Raw genomic sequence first — 13,844 nt, forward strand, 5'->3', positions numbered from 1 at the left:
GAGTGACGCTACACTTGGCCGAGTGACGCTACACTCAGTCGAGTGAACTCTTCACTCGATCGAGTGACAAACTCCAGAAGTCTGCATAAACACTGAAGGACCTAGTCGATCGAGTAGACTCCTACTTGGTCGAGTAAGATATCACTCGGTCGAGCACTAGACCGAGTAAGGCTAAAAATACATGGGTGTTAAATATATAGTTGATTTTGTCAGTTAAACAAAAGGAATAGGTTTAGGCTCAAATCGGTTCACAAAAATGTAACATATACTAAAAGGCAAATTAAAAGTTTTATGGCTATGTGAGGTTCATTATCATGCATATATATTGCGTCCAAAAATATGTACATAAACATTTCTACGATATTAAGGAATAAGCAACATGCTTATGCGTTTTGACATGACATACAACGTAAGGACACCTACTTAAAAATCCTAAACGGGGCCGGTTTGATGGGCTGGCTAAATAGAGGCTCTATCCTCACAATTTGAGTAGTTTTGTCTATTCTAAGTCAAGTCTCGAGCCTAGCATGGTATCACGAGGTAGTCAAAGCTCGGTTTCTAAGCATGTCTTCCAGGGGTGTAAACACCCAAACAAGGTGTCGTCAGTAGATGCAAGCTATCAATTGGGAGAAGACGTGGTCAAAACAATTATCATCATTGACATCATTTTGTTCCTACTATATGCTCTTTACAAAGGTGTTAGAACACACTTGGTTGATGATTTCAAGTTTTATTGTTATTTAATTGTTTGCTTCTTAGTTATAATGTTTAGCATTTGAAGCACTAAATGGACTTCAAAGAAAGCTCAAGAATGATGAAGATGAACTCAAGACAAAGAAATCCCCTAACCTTAGTCAAATGTTGTAAATGAGCAAGTGTAAGATTCTCAAATAGTCAAGTGGTTGGAAAACCATTCAACGGCGGTCTGCACTGTGGTTTCTGGTACTACGAATGGAGGAATTTTCGAGTATACCTTTAAGTGTTCAAATCTTTACAAATTGCATATTCTAAAAGTTTTAACATTTAAAATACAAAGTTCGAAATCAATTATGAAATATTAAGATCACAAATCTCACAAGTTAAATCATCTAGATTTGTGCATCTTACTTTCTACCAAAATGGAAAGTTGAATTTGTCAAAGGATTAAAGCTAGGAAAGTTTTTTGTCACTTTGGTAAATTGTCACATGTTGAGTGTTTTGGTTTAAGTGTTCTAAAAAGTACAAAAGCATTTTGATTTTTTTTGTGCTTAAGCAACACCTAACACTTATCATCACTTAAAGGCTACTTATTTTATTAATGGAATAAATAAATTACTCTAAGGTGTACTCCATGGATGATTACTTGCTCTATAAATAAAGAGCTTTTGTATCATTTATTACTTAAGACTTTCAAAAATATTTATTGATAAAATATTGCAAATCATTTGTGCATTTAAAGCTTTGTTCGTTAAGTAATTACAAAACGTTTTCAAAGTCATAAGTCTTCAATTATTTTCAAAAAGATGTAAGCCTCCAAATAATATTCTTAGATAAACTGGGTACATAGTAACAGTTATATAAATATAACTCAAAACCACTAGGAAGCTGGATTACGTATGTTCCCATTGAGACTGCAGCAACTCATGCTCCATTCCCGACTCGCAGGTCCACATCACCCTTTGCGGGGGGTTTGATGTTTTTTAGGCCCTGCAAATGATTACACAGATGAGAACCACAACCAAGATATCAAGTACCCAAGTTCCGAAACTTGCATGGTTAATCTCAATCATATGAATATAAGATGACATACCAACAGGAGTGACGCGGCCTGCTTTTATGTCCTCACGGTACACGAGACAGTTCCTCCTCCAATGTCCAGTCTTGTGACAATGGTGGCATTCAACGTTACCGTCCTTGCTCTTTCCCTTGCCTTGTGAGCCACTAGTCTCACCAGGCCCACTCTTAGTGTTTCCTGACTTTTTAAACTTTGGCTTTCCTACAGTTAGGTCGCCGTGAGCTTTGCCCTTACCCTTATTCTTGTTAGAAATCATGAGAACATCTTGCTTCATCCTCCCACTCAATTTCATATCCTTCTCGGTCTGTACGAGAAGTGAGTGTAGCTCATGAGGACTTTTCTTCATGTCATTCATGGGACACCCCTCGATGAGGCATCAAAAGAACTATTAAATCTAAGCGGAAAATAAGGGATTTTTAAAACCTTTAGAGTTTAAAGTGTGAAATCCACCATAAGTGATCAAACGAAAATGAAAAGTAAGATGAATAAGTTTTACAATTAAAAACGAAGTGCGTTGGGGAAAAGATATCCCACGAATAAACACAAGTCTAACGATAGGTGAGTCTAGGCAAACTATATCTAAGGTCCAAGGTTCAACGTTCTCGCTAGCTCACACGTCTTCCCCATAATCTGCATCACAAACCTGTCATTCATGTAAACATGAACGCCACAGTCAGTGGGGAGTAACTCAGGGTTCTCCCAGCCACAATATGTCAAAATGCACATAAGCAAGTGAAAGAAATGTAGATCTATATACATACATATTCATATATGTGATTTTATTTAATTTGTCATAAAATTAAATATGGATTTTATGCATGCAAACATTAATTAAAGAGATGGAAAAATCTATATCTCACCATGTGATTTTCGGATTTATGGGCACAAGTGAGTCCTCCTACTCACTTGTTCTTGAGCTTTCCTTTAATGGATGAACATACAAAAATCCCAAAGTAGAGATTCTCCAATTAGTAGCACCCAAGACAATCCCTTAATCCCACAAACTAACATGCACTAGATGTTTATATTGTGGTTTACCTTAAATTTGATTACTAATACTCATATATTACTTTGATAATTTTAGTAATCTTATATGAACAATTTAGATTAAATCTCATCTTTTTGATGAAGATAAAAGAGAGAGAAGAGAGGATACATGAACATTTTGCATGTGTATTGAATGGTAGTGTGTTAGAAAAAGAAAAGAACCAACTCACATCCATTTAGATGGAGTCACACGGTTTTAGGGAGCCTAAATGGCATCATTTCATTTTCTTTTACTCTTTTCAAAAATAGTAGGTGTGTAAGATGTGTAAGACTAGTAGTAGGTAGGCATCATTATGTTTATTTTATCAAATAAAATAAAACAACCAAAACCCACTAACACACCCTCCATTTTTCGGTCCATGTACTTAAAATGGACTACCATTTTATTTTGTCAATTTGTCATTTGTCACACAATATGTCACATGTAGTAGAATACATGTTATTAATTAATTTAATGCATATTTATCACATAAATATCATTTCATGAATTAATTAAATTTCATACAACAAATTGACTAGTGATACTTGATCACATAAATAAAATGGGTCATATAGTTATAATTCACAACTTCTTGTAATTATAATTAACCATTCATTCTTATCTTTATTGTTTCTCAAACAATAAATAATTTTAGCAACAAAGCATTGTATTACTAAAATAAATCTTATTTAATCCCATTATAATAAGATATCAATTTTCTCTCTCACAAATCAAATTGTTCAATTTTAAGGAATTAATTAATCAGACGGTATACAACTAATTAACCTTTTCAATTAAGGGAATCGTCCTTTAGGTGTGACCTCAAGGGATCAATTGATCACCACCGTCGCACGACAATAATGTCAAACTCTAGCTTGACCCAATCATTACCGATATGTGTGGACCATTGACTATATATGTAATGTATCATCCCTTCCGTATTCTTGAAATGAGATTTAATAATGATATTTAAATCATATGATCGCACTATTGTTGAGGACACATTTCCCAACAATCTCCCACTTGTCCTCGACAAGTGTGCGTCACCAATTCTCTTGTCCTATTACTATCTCCCACTCAATGCAAGGTGTCTTTCGGTCGTACTTGCAAGTGATCATATCGAGAGTGGTTTCCTCGATCCGGAGAATAATCGATTGACCGGAATTTATCCACCATGGATACCTTCCGAGCGTGGCCACGCATTTCCAGTTCATTACTCCTCGAGTGGCCCCGAGATATTGTTTTAACACTGACAAGGGGATGGACAATTCCTATCGCACTCATTCCTTCGACTAGCCACAGCCATCATAACCCAAAATATGCCCATTTGACCCCATTTACGAAGGTCGTAGTAACACAAATCAAAGTTAATGTGAAACTGTGCCATCTTAGGTGAATAGTCTTTAGTCAAAAGAATCGACTCATTAGAATACTATAGTAGCTCTCGCCACGACCAGGCTTTATAAATTTGCCAGAACTCTATAAGCGGTCTCTGCCCGACAAAGTGTTCCTAACAATCTGCCTATGTGATCGACTAGTCATCTCACATGATTTGTATGTCACTTGAACTTGCCATCAATCGCATCACACTCTAGTCACTTCGAGACGTCACCTCATACAAGTGACTATGGGCAAATACAATGCTAATCCGTGTTCACTTTAACGGGGTTCAATTGTCTCTACAACCCGTTTGGATGTAACAAAGTATAAAAGAAGAGTTTTAGAGTAAAACTCAAACGACAAATGCGATTATCACATATGAATAGTCAATGCTTGATTACTACTTCATATTCTATAATCTAATTTGATCTTTTATGTAGTTATTCATCTCAATTCAGTTGAAATGGCATGACTCATCATGTTTAGCCTTTGAGAAGGCTTCGGTTAGTAGGTTTTATCAACTTCTTGTACCTTACTCAACCTTACTACATATTCATTTTCCTTTGTAATGTATACATTTGCATCACAAAACTTTCCGAGTACGTGTCGAGATCCAATCAAGACATAGGCCCTCTTAGCCTAAGAATAGCTCCCATTGTTTTCTCGGTGTGCGGGACTCATCCTCTTGCACATCTCATGATTGCAAGTGTACTCAATTTCCGTTATAAATATCTCTCATTGTTCTTTATTGCCTAGAACGATTCTAGAAAATCTACTTCTTAATTAATATTGCCACAATGGTATCTTAACCATCCTGATGTGTTTTGATTATGGTTTTGTCGGAAACCATGCGCAATCTCAATTGTCAATTGTCACTTGTGTAACACCCTTACACAAAATTGCATCATAAACACTTGGCTTTACTTCCTTAATGCTTCTGCAAGCACTTAAGGGTAATCTTTACATACCAGGTAAAGATTACTTAAATTCGATTTTGAAAACAATTCATCATACTCAAAGTATATGAAGTGTTATACATCATTACTCATTTAATTGATCTGGCAGCGGAAGCAAATGAAATCAATCAAATATGTTCAATTTAATTGAACTAGTCATGAATCTTATCAACATAAGACTTCTTACTGACGCTAATATCATGTGGATTTATCTTCATAGATCCGGATATTAAAGATGTATTATAATACTCCAAAAGTCTTAAATCATTCTCAATGATCAATATGTCATCCACATATCGGACTAATTAAAATTTCCGTAACTCCCACTAAACTCCATGTATAAACACAACTTCTTGACTTATCGAGAAATGTTTTATCACATGAATAAAATGTTGATTACAACTCATTGATGTCCTACTTAAGACCCTCTCTTAAGTTTCACATTATCTTGGGATTGCAAGAATCTACAAAACTCAAGACATGTATTAAATACATCACTTCTAATTGAAGAAGTGGGTTTTAGATTCACTCACTATGTATTTCATAATAATGAAACACAATCCCTAAGAAGATCCAAATAGACTTAAGCATTTCAATTGGTGTAAAAACCCTTTGCAACCAATCAACCTTGAAATCTCACTTTATTAGTGCAAAACCCTTTGCAACTAATCAAGCCTTGAAATCTCTCTTTATTACTGCAAAACCCTTTGCAACTAATCAAGCCTTTTTATTTCGGATTTTCATGGCTCTAAGCCTTAGTATTGAGTTGTGACTTAAACACTCTTATGTAAGTCATTTGTTGATTACCTTCTAGAAGTAATCAACTTGAATCAAACAATTTCTTTTGTAAGTTATAAGCTCTTTACTTTCTTAAAAGTAGCATGAATTCATCATCTTTAACAAGTGACGAATTTAACCTCCTAGGTTTTAAAGAAACAACGTCTCACACAAAACGTCTCATGTAGTCAAGAAAGTCCAGTTTCTTGCGACATAACATCTTTGTGGTTCTTGAGACATAACATCTTTGTGGCTCTTGAATAATTTCTCCCACTCTGTCTTCTAGAAATAAACTTGTATTTTAGAAAGACAGCTTCACGAGCCGCAAACCCGTCGTACTCGTGTTAATTGAAGAGGAAAAAAGAGCATTTGTTTCTTTGTGAAAACTTACAACCATGGTACCCTTACCATTTCATATCTCATATGATTCGATTTAGTGGAAAAATAATTTAGACAAAAATGATAAAATCCCCAAAAGGATCAAGTAACTCAAAGTAACTTGATTGAAATCCAAACCATATCGAATAGCGTTTGATTTCTTATCTAATCACACATTATTCCATAATGCGTGCTAGGAGAGATTAACTTGTGATACTATATCACATTTCCTTTGGCTTATATCAAAGTCTTCACTTTGATAATCCCATCACGACTAAATCGTGATTCCTTGAACTCTTTGAAATTCTTCAAAGATTTCTCTATTTACCTTATTAAGTGAACATATTATCGTCAACTTAAATCGTTGGTAAAAGAAAATGATCAACCTATTTTGGATCGATGATTTACAAACTCGATCTCCTTTTCAACCAAAAGGCACGAGACATCTTGCTTTGAATACAAGATACGCATACACCATTAACAATCTAATGGTTTCAAGAGTACTCGATAACTCTTTGCGTTCATCATTCCAAAATTTAAGGTTTAATCTTGGGTTACCAATTTGAGTCTTACATCATCTTCATGATATATCATTCTAGTTTGGTTTAGAATATAATCACCTTGATGATGGGCTAGCCATACATCAAATCATGGTGTAAAGGGTCACAAAGGTGAAAACCTCTTTTGCATCTTAACAAGTTTATATTCTTATTTAGAGTTTATGCACTTAATAGTCATAATTAAGTACAACTTTAAATCCAAAAACTAGATTGAGTACACAATTACTCTGTCTCTCGATATCATTGTTGCTAGTCGTCATATTCTAATCATCCTATGTATCAAGTACAATGATGAAAACCTCCATTGGTTTCTAATATAGACGAAGTAGTACTAGCAAAATTTTATGTTTAATCAAATAAACATCTTTAAAGAAGAAGGTCCCATTAGATGTCCCACAACTAACTTGTTGATTCTTCAATAATTTGGGGTAGTTTCCTTTCTCGTGTCCAACATTTTAAGACAATGGAAACTTTATCGGTCGGGATTGATAGGTTTAGTATCGTTATTCTCAACAACTTTACCTTTAACATTACCTTGTATCAATTCCATTATAATCTTTACTTCTTGAACCTCGTCCTCATCTTAACGGTTTAAGAGAATGCTCCCACTCATTTCAATGAGTCTTTGCTTTGAGAAGCAAAATTGAATTCATGAAGAACACTCTTCATTTGTTCGTTTTAGTCTTAAAAACTTTCATTGAAGTGGTTGCGTTATTTTGGTCAATTACGAGTTCTTGACAAAACTAATTACCAAAACAATTTTATCGCTTCGATGTACTTAATGCATTTAAGTACATGAAAAACAATCCATTGCAAGTAGATGTGTTAGTCAAGAATCAAAAACCTGTTTGATAATGAATAACTTTAATCTATACTCTTTACTGAGGAGATCCTTAGCAATGGTTCATTTGAGGTTTTAGAAGCAAACTCATATTTGTCTTTAGTTACGATATTTTAATGGAGATTTGAATCAAAAATCGAAATGATATCGTATATGAATTGTGGTAAAGAAATAGAACAATAATAACAACGGAATAGTGGAAAACTTAACATTTATCGTTTTATTAATACTTGTAAACAAGTATAGCATTTACATAGTGACCTCTACCCAACTATGATAAATGATTCCAAGACCCAAATTCATATCGACTTAGGCACGGTATGGCCGATGAAACCCTTATCAATATAACTCGGTGGATTAACGCTTTAATCGATTCTACTTTTAGAACTCTTGGTCGATAAAATTACTTTAATAATTATCTATAGCCCGGAACACATGCAACTACGGTCGCGAATACTTCCGTTGAGCTCAATCCAAATTTCGAATAAATGTGTCCATGATCCAAATCCACATCAACTTGGGCACGGTATGGCCGATGAAACCCTCATCAACATGAACTCGGTGGATTGACATTTATCACCCACTTCCCCTACGTAACAAGGTTTGTACCCCGGTAGGGCCGAGTGCACTCCCTCACGAAATAGGTTTTCATGGTTTCTACTATTTGGTAAGGCTATGTCTCAATTAATTGTTTTAGCGAGAGGTCATGTCAATTTATTATCTATCACGTTTTAAGTGAACTAAAGCGGTGAACTACGATAATTCTAATTGACACGGTCGATAAACTCGATAAAATGACAATGCATGTTTTAGTTATGGCGATTTAGCGATGCATGTGACATAAAATAAAATGCAAGCATAAAGATAAATAAATCCTAGTATGGCCTTTCCTAAAATAGAAAAACTCTTTAACTATTACAAATTCGGAAACCAACTCCATTGGTCCCTTGAACTTCGGTTGAGGCACGCATCTCGAGGTAACACCGTCTTTATGTATCGCCATTCTTGAAGAAATCCGTCTTAGGAACTCCGGAATGAATAAAATTACATAATAAATTACATAATTTCCTATTATACATTTGTAACTAAAATAAAATCAATCTATTAAATTACAAAACGGTGATACGAGATCACATTAAAAATTACAACCGAATCGATATTCCCATACATTTCGGGAAATATCAATTAAAATCTAAGGCCATACTAAGTAAAATTACATAATTCAAAATTACATAAATTAAAATTATGACAATCATAAAGAAAAATGCAGCATTATAATATGTATGAACATGCTCAATTTTTATGCTAAATCGCCTTTTAATTAGCCAATATCGTATATTACTCGGTTTTTACGAATTTGCGTGATTTCAACATTTTATAATCACAAAAATGCACAAACTCATATTTATGCATAAGTTAATTACCCTAACCTCTTAGGACTCAAAATATAGTCTCCACTAGTAATTTGACCATAATTAACTTTTATTTACAAAATTGTTCATAAATGGACAAAAATTTACAAAAATAAGCTATTAAACTTCAAATAAATCCAAAAATTTCAAATAAATTCAAAATTTGAAATTTAAATTCATGAACATTCTGGAAAAATTCCATGACACTCATAATGTTCAAAATCTTAGGTTAAAAATTTGAAATTTTTAGGAAAAACAATGTTGCGGTTTATCGATATTTAATAAAATAATCATAAAAACATGTAAAAATTATTTTCATTAACTTTTCAATTTTAGATCTGAAAAATATAATAAAATGCAACATTAGACGTTTTTCCTAAGTCATAGGTTATGTTTTATTAATTTTCAACTAATAATGTCACTATTTATGCCATTTTTCTTCAAAAATTCATAAATCATGCTAAAAGACTTCTTTATAGCCAATTATTTTACACACATCTTGTAAAATTGCATGTGACAACATATTAATTTTCTATGACCAGATTCGAAATTTAACTCATATTAACCTATTTTTCTCTTAAATCCGAATTTAATGACGAAAAATCCATTTTTCGAGCATAACAAGTCCAAAAATTATGAAAATTTACAGGTTATCTCAAAATAATATATGTGACAACATATCCAAAAACCAAGTGAAAATTCGAAGTATAGCTAATTTTCGACCAAAAATGACATTTTTACTCATAAAATCACATTTAAATGTCATTATTATTAAATATGAACAATAAAAATCCGAAAAATTAACCAAAATATCCTAACACACTTTAGGACCAGAAATATTAACATGCATGTAATTATTTCGTGATATATCATAATAACACAAATTTTACAAGTTTTATTTGTTATTCATATAACTCGGAAAAACTTTTAACCAATTTGCATGCAAACAACGTGGCTCATGATACCGATTGAAAGAAATGTAGATCTATATACATACATATTCATATATGTGATTTTATTTAATTTGTCATAAAATTAAATATGGATTTTATGCATGCAAACATTAATTAAAGAGATGGAAAAATCTATATCTCACCATGTGATTTTCGGATTTATGGGCACAAGTGAGTCCTCCTACTCACTTGTTCTTGAGCTTTCCTTTAATGGATGAACATACAAAAATCCCAAAGTAGAGATTCTCCAATTAGTAGCACCCAAGACAATCCCTTAATCCCACAAACTAACATGCACTAGATGTTTATATTGTGGTTTACCTTAAATTTGATTACTAATACTCATATATTACTTTGATAATTTTAGTAATCTTATATGAACAATTTAGATTAAATCTCATCTTTTTGATGAAGATAAAAGAGAGAGAAGAGAGGATACATGAACATTTTGCATGTGTATTGAATGGTAGTGTGTTAGAAAAAGAAAAGAACCAACTCACATCCATTTAGATGGAGTCACACGGTTTTAGGGAGCCTAAATGGCATCATTTCATTTTCTTTTACTCTTTTCAAAAATAGTAGGTGTGTAAGATGTGTAAGACTAGTAGTAGGTAGGCATCATTATGTTTATTTTATCAAATAAAATAAAACAACCAAAACCCACTAACACACCCTCCATTTTTCGGTCCATGTACTTAAAATGGACTACCATTTTATTTTGTCAATTTGTCATTTGTCACACAATATGTCACATGTAGTAGAATACATGTTATTAATTAATTTAATGCATATTTATCACATAAATATCATTTCATGAATTAATTAAATTTCATACAACAAATTGACTAGTGATACTTGATCACATAAATAAAATGGGTCATATAGTTATAATTCACAACTTCTTGTAATTATAATTAACCATTCATTCTTATCTTTATTGTTTCTCAAACAATAAATAATTTTAGCAACAAAGCATTTTATTACTAAAATAAATCTTATTTAATCCCATTATAATAAGATATCAATTTTCTCTCTCACAAATCAAATTGTTCAATTTTAAGGAATTAATTAATCTGTATCGGTATACAACTAATTAACCTTTTCAATTAAGGGAATCGTCCTTTAGGTGTGACCTCAAGGGATCAACTGATCACCACCGTCGCACGACAGTAATGTCAAACTCTAGCCAGCCAATCATTACCGATATGTGTGGACCAGTTGACTATATATGTAATGTATCATCCCTTCCGTATTCTTGAAATGAGATTTAATAATGATATTTAAATCATATGATCGCACTATTGTTGAGGACACATTTCCCAACAGCAAGAACTTAATTAAACATATTGATCATGCATCACACTTGAATAGTATGAACAAGGGAATATAACGATAATCATAACGAGATAGGCATATTGCATTCTTAATGAGATAGGCACATTGCATTTTCAATGAGATTAGCATGGTACATTATATTAAACATGCATTCAAGGTAACCAAAACATGGATATGAGATTAGGCATCGAATCATATGAAGAAGGTAAATAACGGATCAATTGAATAGAAAATACATGGATGGAAACCAATAGCCATTACTTGAAAACCTCTTAACAATCATAGCACGGGACGTGGCTACTAATGTTACATTCATACTTATGGCTTGCATCTCACCATAAGAACGGATGGGAACATCAATCCCGGCGATCATATCGCAACTAGGGGCTTGCATCTCACCACTAGTATCCGATAGGACCAAGACTCTCACAAACAATCATAGAAGACGCGCACTCTCATATATAAGAACACGCCAATGACCGTAACAAGCAAGACATTTACAAAGGATTGACTCAAAACAAGACAAACCCCTAGACTCCAACCTCCTGGTAGGACGACGCTCATAATACGGTCCTAGTCTAAATCGCGGACTCTCGGGATGGACGACACCCGATTCGACATACAATCCCAAATCGTATCCAAGACTCGATCCATGACACCTAGCCGTGCCCCAAGGTCGAGTAACCCCAAATCGGAACCATGGTACCTAGCCGTACCCCAAAGTCCGAAGAGGCGGAAGGAAGATAGCCCAACTCGGAAACAATGGCACCTAATCGTGACCCAATGTCCGAGGGCAAATAAATAAGGAATGTCGAGTAGTCACACAATGTAAACCGTCACACTCCGGTCACAAATACGAGTAACAATGATCATGTGAACATAAACACGATAGAATGTCATATGACACGGGGTCACTAATACGAGTAAAAATGATTATATAAACATAACATAAATAATTCATGTGAAGCATGCATAAGTACAAGAGTATAACAAATATCAAGTACTCCCATGATAAAAGTGTCTCAACACATCATACACAAGCATTAGAACCAAAGTTAAGATGCATACCCAACAAGAAACTCAAAACCCAATCTATAACAACAAGTTTAGTACTCGACTACGACAAGGGTCAAATTCAAACGGTCATAACTTGAGTTCTATACATGATAATGACGTGAAACCAGTTGGAGGTGATAGCTTATCCTCTTACGGTTCTAACGGTAGGTCATAAGCCTCAAACAAACAAGTAACGAAGAAGTTATGACCATTTTACGAAAACTGGTCCAGGCTGAGTGCGCAGCCTGCGCCTAGGTGCGCAGCCTGCGCCGTGGTGCTGATTTGCACGACACAACAAACTCACCTTCATCCCCAAATCATTTTTTTATCATGCCAATACAATCCTAATTCCACCATATATTACCCAAGCAACTTTATACAAGTATTAAGGGTGAAATCAAAGCTTAAAAGAGGGATTAAAACACAAGGTTCGATTCAAATTCAAACAATTCCAAACTAACAAATTCGTGACATAATTAAACACAATTATTAAGCAAGAATAAGACGGTTTCTTTACTAATTCATCCATATAAACATTCATGTAACCCAAAGGATTGGAAATTCCTTCAACTAACCATGAGATGGTTTCTCATACAAACTCATTCAACAACAAACATGTGAAACAAGAAAAGATTCAAACTTTAACATACATATGAACAAACTACAACATATAAACACACAAATTTGACATAATGTCGAGTAACCCATCACCGTTACCTTTTTGCACTTAAATCCACAAAAGACTCGTCTACCTTTCAAGAATCCACTTCCGGGTCAACTAAACTTTCTCCTAAACATAAGAAAACACAAAATAAGACTAAAAATCGAAACTAGAAAAAAGGGTACCATGAGAAATTGGCTCGATAGCCCCATTAATGGAGGAAAGATAGTTCTTTTCTTACCTAGAAAGAAGGAGGGCGATGAGAGGAAGAGATAGACGCGAAAATCACTGAAAACCGATGAGAAATGAAGGTTTTATGGCCAATTTAGTGAAGAAGGTGGAGGTTGTGTAACAATGGTGGTGTTTGGTGAAAGTGGTGCTGAAATTGTGAGGAAGGAGGAGGGGTTAGGGTTTCCTTCATGATTTATATGAGGAGGAAGGAATAATATGTGAGCCCAATAGTCATACTAGGCCCAACATGCAAAATTGAGTCGATATACACTAGAAATTACGTCTCAAGCCCACTACAACTCAAGACGAGAAATATTATTATTATTATCATTATTATCCGACCAAAATATTTATTTTGTATAACTTAAGCTTTAAAAATATAATATTTATAAAAATCATGTTTAATAATGAAATTAATGAAATTAAATAATTTAAAATATAAATAAGACAATAGAATGGTTAATTAAATTATAAATGTCAAAATGGAAAATTCGCGGGTGTTA

The 13,844-nt window shown here is 33.8% G+C and overlaps 1 long non-coding RNA gene across 1 annotated transcript; it reads right to left on the reverse strand.

Moving 5' to 3' along the window:
* Nucleotides 1–2,202: 2,202 nt before the first annotated feature.
* On the reverse strand, nt 2,203–13,625 carry LOC141614973 (uncharacterized). Its single transcript, XR_012529512.1, has 3 exons — nt 13,352–13,625; nt 13,167–13,239; nt 2,203–2,417 (listed from the first exon to the last, which is right to left on the reverse strand). It is a non-coding gene; the product is annotated as an uncharacterized LOC141614973 (long non-coding RNA).
* Between the last annotated feature and the right edge of the window lie 219 nt (nt 13,626–13,844).

Source organism: Silene latifolia, chromosome 11, assembly GCF_048544455.1.
Source record: "Silene latifolia isolate original U9 population chromosome 11, ASM4854445v1, whole genome shotgun sequence".
Lineage (NCBI taxonomy): Eukaryota > Viridiplantae > Streptophyta > Magnoliopsida > Caryophyllales > Caryophyllaceae > Silene > Silene latifolia.